The following is an 11,846-nucleotide window of genomic DNA, read 5'->3' as shown; positions in this document are numbered from 1 at the left end:
ATTGAAGACGTAAATCTTTAAAAACACCTCACAAATATATAGTTTCATGTTTAAAGAAAGGCCCAATAATTTCCTGAAACAGCTGCTAACTGTAATTTGTTGGGGATTCTTTTCAGCGGCAGATTAATCCACACGCTCTAGTGAGTATTTGGGGCTCACTGATGTGTTTTTAGTAGTTTTTGGAAAACAATGGATCTCCATGGCACAGGAGAACAAGATATATCAGCCTTTGATACACACACAATACTTATTAGCAGTAGTCAAGGCCACGGCTAACAGTGAGGACTCTCAAGATATGTTTACCATCTGTCTATAATTTCGTAATATATACAATTACAAAAGATAATTGTTTGTTTCTCAAAAGTATATATTTTTTGAATTATCATTTTTATTTTATTTTATAAAACAAACAAACAAACAAACAAACATCAGTGTTGCAGTGCAAGCTGTTCAGCAACAACCCTGCCGGCTTTAGGACCCGGGGGCGACACGTGACGTAGGACAACAACAGGAAGACGGAACACACGTTGCTGGTAGGTGTGTTAGCCTCTGCAGCTTTAGCTTCAGTTTCACGGGTAAAGCGGTGATTTTAAACGGCAGTAGAGCGACTTCCTGCTTCTTTCCTGCATGTTTCACTGACCCGCTGTTACCGACGCCTTGTTGTGTCCGCGACATTGTTTTAAAAGTTAACCCGCCGGTTAGCCGCGGTGGCTAGCTGTTAGCACACATAGGTCAAACTGTAGGAGCAGAGTGATTGACAGCAGCTGGGTTGAAATAGCTTAAAGCTGGAAAACGGATATTGTTTGAGGATAAATGTTGTTGTGAGGAGGTGTCTGTTTCTGTGACTGGTTCAGCTGTTCAGACTCTGTTCTGTCTGTGTGAAGAAAGTTTATTGATGCTGCTGTTGACTGACTTCAACAAACAGGTAGTGGTGGAGGTGAAGTCTTCAGTACTGTACAGTGTTGAGGTTTTTATACTTTAGACTTCTACTGTACCAAATTTGGGAGGGAAAGATAGTACTTTTTACTTCACTATATTTATCTGACAGACAACCTGAAATGATTAGTCGATTCATTGATTAGTCGATCAACAGAAAATTATAATTTTGATAATCTTGAATTCTAGTAATCTGAATATCTTTTGTATTTGGACTGTTGGTGGGAAAAAAACAAGAAGCGTGCAGACGTCACCTTCAGGGAAATATGATGTTGTTATTTTGTTGTTTTCAAATGTATTATAGACCAAATGATTTATCGATTCATTGATGAAATAACTTGCAGATTAATTTTATACACTTTAAAAGATAAAAAGTAAAGTTGTAAAATAAACCTGTGGTTTCTAATCATTTTGGCTTGAGGCTCATCTCGATAGGTTGAAGTAAGGCGGTCTTAAAACTCAGTCTGAGCTGAGCTTAAGTCAGTCTTTTTCTGGTCTTGATGTTCCGTGAAGGAACACACACTGCAACTAAAGTGAATACAGTTTAGTACAACAGTCTGGCAATAAATCCTACCTTCTCTTTATACTGAGAGTTGTTTCTTATTAGTAATCTCATTTATGTGGAAGAGGTGGACAGAATATTAGGAACACCTCTCAGTATAACACTATACAGTCAACAGCAACACAAACTGCAGCCTCCAAAATTACCATTAAGTCGAATCAACATTTGTTTATTTTATTTTATACAACATAACTGTTTTCTATGGCTGTAAAGGAAAATAGATTTTGCATTGATGTTGATTGATGAATCCTTCAGTTCTGCGTCAAATTGTAAATGAAACCCTAAAAAATGAAATATTTAAATCACCAAAAATGTTAAACCAACTACCTGCTGTTGTTTGCTTCTCAGCTGTAGAGATTTTAACATCATACCTGCCGCTTCATGTCTAATGTTAGTTGCCATATTGAAAGAGCTGCCAATCAGCTTGGAGGGATGACAGTAGTGCTGAAATGAATAGTCAATGAGTTTACTGACCGAGATCTAAAATTCTGGTTATTGATTACATGTTATTTATCAAACAGAAATGTCAAACATTCTCTGGTTCCAGCTTCTGTCTTCTTCTTTTGTCTGTTTTATACCACTGTACAACTGAACATCTTTGGGTTCATTTGAAGATGTCACCTTGGAACTTTTTCCAAATTTTCAAATGAAATGATCGATTAATCACAAATATAATTGATTATGAATGAAAATGTATTGTAACTTTGTAGTAATTGCGGCTTTGAATTGTGTGTTTGTTGGTGGGACGACTCTTTTGTTGCTGTAATAATATGATTTCTTTTCATATAGTGCATGGAGCTGCAACATAATTCCCACCGTAGTGGATAATGTTATGCTGTCATGCTGCTGAAAGGCAGTTTGAGCAGCAGACTTGATTAAATGTCAGATATTACAGATGTAATCAACACAGCTGCTGTCCTCCCTCCTCAGGAGCATCAGATAATTTCTTTGTGTTCGACTCATGAAGCTGAGTGACACTATGATACTTTTCATCAAACAAACACGAAAAACAAATAAGGATACGAGACAAAAAGAAACATACTAAAACAGTCAGTAAGGTAATCAAATACCCATCAGGCTATAATTCAGGATTTCAGTATTTTTAAAATCCTTTCTATGACCCTGGCCCTGATCCTGGTTTTGAAAAACCTGAAATATGTTCACATAATTGTGTTATAGTGTTAGCACTGTTGCATCACATTAGGAAGGTTCTGCTGGGTTCTTTCCGTCTGAGTTTGTATGTTCTCCCCATGTATCTGTGGGTTTCCTCCAGGCGGTCTAGTTTCCTCCCACAGTCCAAAGACATGCAGGTTTGGGTCGGGTTACACTAGAAAATAAGTGGTTTGTACGTGTTGTTGTCCGACTACATCGGAAATCAAAAGTGTTCCCAACGGCCACACTGGAAGTGATAAAATGGCCGTCATCGAGAGGGGGGAGGCGTGATACCGTTGAAATACATGGACAGGGGCGCACGTTGTGAGACAGTCTCTCCTGGAAGACGTTCATAGTGTTGCGCGCGGTTGTTCACCTGAAAAGTGACAGTTGTGTCAAGAATGGAAAAAGACGTAGAGTAAGCTCCTTTCTCACTTCCGCACAGTCGACCAATCACGGCATGAAGTGGGTAGGAATGTTGGATCATCGCTTTCGGAAAGTTACAGAAATGTTGTTTTCCACAAAAATCTGAATGAAAGATAAACCTTCAGCGCAGGACTTCAGGACTTCAGCGCACGTTATGTGATGTGTTAGACTTGATTGCAGAATGTTATCTAGTGTGTTATGGTGGTGAAGAGTCATGCTGCTCTGTGATGTTTGGCTGCTGAATAACCTCAGCAGGAGGGAAGCTGCAGTGCTTTGGAAGAGAAAGTTTAGATCTGAACCTCTTGTGAGGAAAAACAAGCCACATTTTTATCAGAAATATCAAACTCAGAGTAACGTGTCATTCGTTGCTTCCTTTAGATATATTTTTTTAGTGCAGTCATTTGGGATTTCGCTGTCCCGTCTGTTAACAAATGCATTTTGACATCTGGACTCCCTGAACCAGTCACACAGGAAAGAGATGTTCAAAGGTGGCTCAGCCTGGTTATTTCTGTTTGATTTTTGTGCTTTCAACTGGCTTTCAGCCCGTATTTGTGTCCCAGAGTGGTTTCCTGAGCTAATGATTGCATCACTGGCGGCCCAAACTGCCCATTAGGCCTCCAAGGTGAGCAGAAGCAGGGATTTTTGTAATGATTTCCCTGCTGCCATGGCCTAAAAAGCCACGCCTGATGTTCTGCATGAGGGACAAATCCCATTTGTGTCCCCGACAGTGGGCCTGGATCCTCCCAGCTTACAGTCAACACTGACACCCGTCCAGTAATCACCTTAGTTTTGGCTGAGCGAGCACAGTCATGGCCGGCATCGCATGGCGAGGCTCGGCGGCCTGGAGATGAATAAATATTCGGTGATAAGGTTAAAGAGATTATCCAGCGAATGACTTATTTCATATAAGTACCTCATGCAAAGTCAGACCAAATGTCACGCTCACCGACATCACTTTTTGTTGCTCCATTAGTGGCGGTGCATAAGGATGGTGATGTCAGGTGGTCAGTCCGTCCAACTAGAGCAGGAAATCTGGAAAACTACCAGCTATATTACCATAAAATCGGTTGTGGATGTTCATGGTCCCTAGAACATGAATCCAAATGCCTTCAGTGACCAGTGTTAACTTTAAATTTGACTAATTTAATTAAGGACACTCCATGACCTTTCCTCTAGCGCCACCTTCAGTACAAAATGTCTGTGCAGAAGATATCTTAATCAAACAGCAGAGGATGGACCCTATACATGTTAATGACACCTTGTTCTTTCGTTTAGCACCACCCTCAGGACAAACCTTACATTTTGAGCTTCACACTGCATCCTCTAGAGGACGCCATCAAGGCCTTCCCCTGTACCATTTCTTCCCAGCGCTGTGCGTTTGAGCCCGGCCACCGAGCCATCAGATCTCCATCTGCAGACGCCTCTCGTCCTTAATCAAGCACTCATCAGGAAATATCAATCTGCTGCTGCCTCTGGGCCTCCTAATGGAAAAACAAACGTCTCTTTCATATTGATAATGGGATTCTGTAATTAGAGCTTCAGTTGTGCGACGGGAAGAGAACACAAAGAGGACAGAGTTGACTTGTTTATCTGGAAGTCGGTTATGTTCGCTGTGATGTTGTTGAGCCTTTCCATCTGAGAGCAGGCAAATAAGAGATGGCAACGTTTGTCTGAATAACAGCTCTGCTGAGGAGGCAGCGGCTGAACTCGCAGTGGACTGTCCTGCTGGTAATTATGGGTGATCTGTGGGAAAAGTGTCAGTGATATGAAGAGGGAAAGTCCATGTCAGTGGCCACCTCGTACTTATTTTAGTAGGTGGAAGTGAACTTTGGGTCCCGGTCAAACTGTGACATTTACTGAACATCCTGGAGCTCTTGCCTTTTGCATTCTCCTGAACATGAAGGCAGCTTCTGGTCTGTCCTCGACTTTAAAGGACACTTCCGCTGTAAGAGGACTCCCTGCTCAATTCCTTCACTGATTTACAGATTTTTCCATGTTGGGAGATATTTGGCATTTGTCCTTCATCGTGTTTTTTCTATGGAACTCCATTTCTCCCAGGAACAGAAAAAAAAGATGAAAAAGTTAATTAAAGAATAATGAAAATGAAAATACTCATGGTAAGTTTAAAATAATGAGATACTGACATGGAAATTTGGCTTTTTAAGTCATATTTTTGAGATAGGTCAAAATGATTAAATAGTCAGAACTTTGACTTACTATCATAACTTAAATGTTGCATAAAAAAATACCTTAAATGTAATCAGTTTGATTATCAATATTTTTTTAATATAAATTGAATTTTTAAGTCGGGATTTTGACTTATGGTATATACAATCTTGAGTTATATTTTTTAAAGTTTATCTTTTCCTGGGAAAAATGGGTCTGGCAGCTGGATCTCTGCAAACTGTAGCTTGGAATTCATTTTAGAGCTTTAACCCAAATTAATTGGATGTAATGTTTTATTGTTAATGCACAGTATTTTGAATCTCTACAATCCGACAGCCTTAAACACGGCAAACTTCTCCGTCAACCATCCCATATTACCTGAAGGCAATACAAGGGCCTCATTATAGCGCCCTATATTATAGGAGGGCTTATCGTATGTCAGATATTACAATAATAAGCAGAGCTGCTGTCCTCCCTCGATCTTCTCATCTAACTCTCCACCAGAAAGCGAATCAGCATATTTCCCAAAATGTAAAACAGTTCCTTTCATGGTCACAGTAATACACTGTTGCGCTCTGTAAACCACACTTAACTGCCTTCGTATGAAATTGTACCTTAATTAAAACTCTAATTAGCAGCTGCCTGTCAAACATTAACTTGAACACAGTCATTTGCCCTCTTCTTCACCATCGTCTTCCTCTGTGCCTCAGCTCTCACTCTCTTAAGTCTCCATCAAACTTATTTGTGGGTCAGGGCTTTTATACGGCTCCCCGTCTGCTTCCCCTGCAAAGCCCAGAACTGCTGCCGAGGCAGAAGTGGAGCTGGTTTGGTGGAAATCTCGCAGCGGCCGGCTGTAATCAGCGTCCCCGCTGCCTTCCTGCATCCTCCCCTGTGGATTTATCGGTCTGGAAAAGCTTTGGAACGCCAACATTAGTCACCGGCTGAGATGGAGTCCAGCCCAGAGACCCAGAAATTCAATTCTAGCAATCGGAGCAAAAGCACACCACAATGTCTCCGCTTGATAGTGGCTGATATGCTGACCTGAGGTCTGCTCCGGGGCTCTCTGAATTTGATATTTATACCCTCTGTATCTGGCTCATCTGAATGAATTGGAAATGGTTAGTGGAATTGGGTTTGTTGAACTCTTGACAGATCTCTGAGGAGCTGCTTTTAGACATAAAGAGGCCTCCTCATCCTGAGCCGACATGTAGCGCAGCTCTTTAACTTCAGTCTGCTCTTTTATGGTGCTGATATAAAAGCAGGAGCTCTTATTTCTGCGGCTGTCGCAGTCTAATAACTCCCAATAAGTGTTTGTTTATGATAACCTGTCTAGTCTATTGCCACAGCTTGTTACAGAGCTGCTTCTGCATATTGGGCGCCGGCATGAATAACAATGCAGAGAGAGAGATGTGCTGCATTAACTCGTTTGTCACTACGCCGACAATATTAATGCCTTTTCTGCAGACTTGATAAAGACTGTTCCCCCAGCGGAGCTCACTTTAATGTGCTGGAGTGCAGTTGTCACCGCGTCATAAACAAAGCCACTGAGGGGCAGGAAGCTGATCCAGAAACTGTAGAACCACGACCTGCATGAAGATGCATCGGTCAGACCACTAAACACAGAGAACCAGAGACAGACAGAGGAATATTTCTACAGAGGTCCTCAATCATCTCTCATTCTCATTCTCTTCATGCTTTCATTCAGGTTTGCCGCCTTGACCTCATCATTGTTTTTGTTTGGTTTTGTTTTTCTGCATTGATGAGTTTTGATACAATAGGAGCTGCGAGTCACATTCAGGCTTTTGTTTTGGCGAAACAGCGATCAAAAACAAGTGAAGTCACAGGGAAACGGTACTGGGGAAGGGGTTATTATGTGGCCGTTTACCGTAAACATTCCTCTTTAGGAAGATTTACAAACAATGCTGACATGTGTTGCCGAATGGTGTAAAAAGTGGAGACTTTGTATCAATAAAAACAAGTATCTTGGTTTTTCTCGAGATGAAAGTGTCTTTTTTTACATGGTGCATCAGCTCTAACAGACTCGGCAAGTAGGGCATCGTGAGTTATTAAAGGTAAAACTACAATGCTAAGAGATACGGCTTATTATACAACATGTGTATGTCCTGTTTTAGATTATGTGTCAAGAATATGGGGTCACAAAAGATTTCAGAAAATCTGTGTTTGTATATTTGTTGTGTTTCCATTGTAGGATATATCCTGGGGCTTTGTTTGTGGAAGGTTTATGTTTATGTTTGGACAATGTTTATGCTTTTATGAATGTTCAGATGATGTTAGATGATGGTGGGCAGTCAAGATTAAGAATGGGAGCATCGTTCTCTCGTGCCAGAGGTAGAAGAACTGCAAGAGAGAAATTCAAACAAAAATGGCAACTGGCGTGGTTGAGACTGACGCAGCTGTACAGGTGTTTTGGCCCTTTTATGCCTTCATTCGATGGCCAGCAGGAATACCGGGGAGAGAGATGTGAAATGACAACAAATGGCAACAAAGGTTCCTGGTCAGACCGGGTATGTCGCGGTCCTTGGCCAGCGCCCCAAGTTGTTTCGAGTGAACTCACAGACGTAAGATGTAATTATAAAATTGACATCAGCGTCAACGTCAACGTCTCTTGCCAATCATGTTGAAACAACATGAACAAGATGTAACGTGTAGTGACGTTTAATGCTAGCATTAGCAAGCTAGGCTAACCAGCTCCCACATTTTGAATGGAGTACAAACATAACAGCACCTCCCAAATACTGAATGTTGCAAAGGGACAGACATTTAAAATTACTTATGGTTAACAACCAGTCCTTTGTGGGCTTGTTGAAAAAGGCCCTGCATCAACGTTGGTAGGATACACAGTCTGATGTTGTCGGCTCTCAGCCAGCCAACTGTAGCCATCGGAAACGACTCGGAGGCTCGAGGCCTAGAGGCCCTTCAAAAAGGGTTTTATCTTCTTTTGAAAAATAGAAAAATATCCACAATAGCTGCAGTATTATTATTATAGCTTATATTATATATATTTTTTTTATAGTTTACGTTATTTATCAAATGTGAAACATCTGCAAGTTCCAGCTTGTTGGGACTGTCCTGCTTTTCTTTATTCACATAATGGTAAATTGAATACCTTTTGTGTTTTTTGACTTTTGTTCAGATAAAATAAGCAAGTTGTAGAAGTTTTATAGGCTTAAAAACCCACTGATTTTATAGTATAGATCAGTTAAAGTAATGATAATGACTACAGTCCTTAGTTGTGGCCCTATCCGTAAGCTACTGTAGGAACTGTAAGATGGAGTTTTCATCTGACAGCAGTAAAACTCTGTGATGGCACTGTATTATCGATAAGGTGGATTTTTAATTAAAACTCAAGAAAGAAAATGTAGTTTGGGGGTGTCTTCCTGTTAAAAGCAGTGTGTTATGATGTGGACATTTAGCTAACAAGGTGAGAAAGTCATTTTTCATTTCTCCGTGACTTTGATGTGGGACCTGCTGTGTCAGCCACAGCGTTCAAATGTGCCGACAGGAAACTACAGGAAACAAGGTCGTTTTAGTGTGAGCGCTGCAGGGCTCCGAGGTGTCGGCACAGAAACGACTCGACTGTAAAACTGAGCGGAAACCTTGAAGCTCCACATCGAGTTTCCTCTGATGATACACTTGTTCTCTGTGAGGGGAATTATGCGGCGGGCTGTATGGAAGTGTAATGGCAATATGTTCATGTCAGGATGGATTGTTATGCTAGAATAGATTTTCTGCTCCGGCGCTGGAGTTTCCTCCCTCCAGCACATGGTGGGTAACTGATGTCTTACAAAGCCCGGCGGAGGCAGATCACCGTGTTTAATAGGACGTAACGTATACTGAGGCCGGGAACACTCTCCTTTGTTTGAGGAGGCTGGAGCACTGTGTGTGTCGCTGTGTGTGTGTGTGTGTACAGTATGTGCATACGTGTGTGTGTTCACAGTACTGTACATGTGTTTGTTGGTGTATGTGTGTGTATGTCTGTGATGTGTACAATTACAGTGTTTTACTGTTGGACATATTGGTATCTGCGTTTCGACATAACTGGTATAATTCTATTTATATAGTTCTCATACTGAGAGGAGCATTTAAAGGAAGAGTTCAGCATTTTGGGTAATTCCAACATTGAGTTCAGATTGATCAATCTCATGTTTGCGTGTAAATTATGGAGTTGGAGTCAGGACGCGGTGCTTTGTCTTCATGTGATGATGCAGTTTAAGCGCAAACAGCTGTGCACTGTGTGATCGTCTCATCTCACTTACAGAATGAATGCAAATCAGGGTATTTCCCAAAATATTGAACTACTCCTTTTAACCTCAGTACACATTCATTCTAGGATTGGGCTCAAAATCAAGGGCATCAACATCTTTTTAACTTTTGAAAAATGGACTGTATTAGCTTCCTAACATACCAAGGTCCATGCTAACAGTTATGTATTTTTTCTTTTACACAGACACATCCTAATTGGAAAACAAGAACCATTTTTAAGCATTTGATCCATACTATAAAAATAAATGTACCTCTGCCCAAAACTGTGTGTATTCTGCACACACAGTAACTTAAAGTAAAGTTATGCTGCATTGTATGTGATCTTATGTGGTTGTAGTATATGTTTTACATATTTATATCATATTCTTATGCGCTCGGAGGGACTGTGGTGGAAGATTTGACTTGAATATCTTCACGCTGACAGTGAAAGCAAAGATGTTTGGGTAGTTTACAGTTGACAGTTGTCCCCTCCGACAAATGAAGGTAGTCTGAAGTTATTCAGTCACAGAACACTAAAATTATTTATGACACAGACTTTGTGGAAAAAAGATCTTTAACGTACCGCCTCTGTCCGACCTCCACAGTCTTGCCAGCGTTACTTGCTAGCTTATGATTATAAGTTAGATAATCAAACTTGATTTATTACATTTCAATCACAAGCATCATAAGACATCCTTTAATAACAATCTGAGACACATGAAACTGTAAAAGCAGAGGGTTGGCCAAGAAACATTAAGAGCGCACCAAGCTAGCAGTTGCTCTCCAACCCGCGGCTCACCAAAGGTCCTGTGTGGGCGCACCACACAGTCTTTAGTGGTCTGTGGTCAGTTTGTTATCTGCATGCTGCTCAAAATGCAAGCGAAACATGAGGATTCAATAGAGATGAATAAAAGTGAAATTAATTTCATGGAGAAGAGGCTTTTTGTATTTTTTCCAAAGTCTCAGTTTATTGTTGGAGCAGCTGATAACGGCACAGAACAGAAAACACAGTGTTTCTGTAATCGCTTTCTGAGTGTGTTTCATTTGTGAAGTTTAAGAACTCAGGTTACCACAGTAACCTTCATGTAAACACACTAAATGTTTGAAATTTGTTATATTGATATTCACATATTTTGTAGTACTCCTTACTAGTAGTTCTTATATCTGTTGTGATGATTGGCAGTCATGTGTAGAGACATCACATTATAAGAAAGGTTTATAGGGAAGATTAGCTTCTGTTATTCCCACTGTGACAGTTCGCAGCTGCAGTGATGGGCGCTTTTCTGACTACAGATGGGGAGAGCGTGGAGGTAGTACAGTGTGCTTTTGATGATGTTTCAAGTTTTGTGATGTGGAGGTAATGGCTGTAGCAGATCTCCAGAGTGAGGACAGTGGACGTCCAGACGAGGCTGTTAGCTGTTTGCTGAAGGCAGCGGTGCATGGCTTGTGCTGCTGCTGCTGCCGGCTGGTCGGTCATTTCACGCCTGTCTGGGCTTCCTGGAGCGCGCTGTGAAAAGCAAAGTGGATGAAAAACTCTGTCTGGGGAGAACAGGCTCAGTGTGATGTGTTTTCAGTGTCCAATTGCCAAACCTGCGGTGGAAATTGACAGGAGGAGGACTCCTTTTTGTGACGCCCGAGTTCCTGCATGTTGTAGTCAGTCAGGCTCATGCTGTGATTAAGCTCCAACACATGTGTTAGACTGATATATGGGGCAATACTGACCTTATAATGGAAAAGGATGTTATCCAGTCCAATATGATGCGGTTATATAGGCCTCTATGTTGTACAGCTGATCAATACCACACTGGCTGTGTACGCGAAGAAGTTAACCTCATCAGGTTCTAGTGAGATCGCTTTGAGGGTCGAGGGTCGTGGTGTTCCATGATGGCTGAATTCATTTCTCATCCTGGGGGCTTGAACCCCACAAAGCTCAGTTGATATGCAGGAAAATCACACAGATGATCTAACCACAAAGTCCATTTAATAGCTGTTTTAAGAGCTTTTGATCGTATCACAGGATCTTCCTCAGCAGCTTGAGTTCATCCAGTTGTCACGGTATCGGTGATATTCAAACTATTTTTTTCTCCAGAGCACTTTAAGGACTCTTGTCTGTGTTGCCTTAAAAATTCAGACTGTAAATGATTCTTGACCTCGGAAACAGCAGCTGAAGTGCTCCAAAAATGGGAATGTGAACATCTACAATTCAATGACAACCGGGCAAACTCCATCAGCTGGTGAAGATCATTTGATACGATCAAAAGCTCCAGAACAGCTACTATATGGACCTCGTGATGGGGTTGTTCTGTTAACTGCAGTTTCAGAGATCAAGGATGAACTTTTG

General features: G+C 41.2%; 1 protein-coding gene across 1 annotated transcript in view; it reads left to right on the top strand.

Annotated features, from left to right (window-relative positions):
- Positions 1 to 518: 518 nt before the first annotated feature.
- Positions 519 to 11,846, top strand: part of immp2l (inner mitochondrial membrane peptidase subunit 2) — a 125,117-nt gene continuing 113,789 nt past the window's right edge. The window contains exon 1 of the mRNA XM_070907806.1: positions 519 to 533. The gene's annotated coding sequence lies outside the window, so the exon portion shown is untranslated. The remainder of the gene's footprint in view (positions 534 to 11,846) is intronic.

This window comes from Enoplosus armatus, chromosome 6 (genome assembly GCF_043641665.1).
Source record: "Enoplosus armatus isolate fEnoArm2 chromosome 6, fEnoArm2.hap1, whole genome shotgun sequence".
Lineage (NCBI taxonomy): Eukaryota > Metazoa > Chordata > Actinopteri > Centrarchiformes > Enoplosidae > Enoplosus > Enoplosus armatus.
The sequence above is the reverse complement of the archived record's forward strand: the minus strand, read 5'-3'. Positions and strand labels throughout refer to the sequence as shown.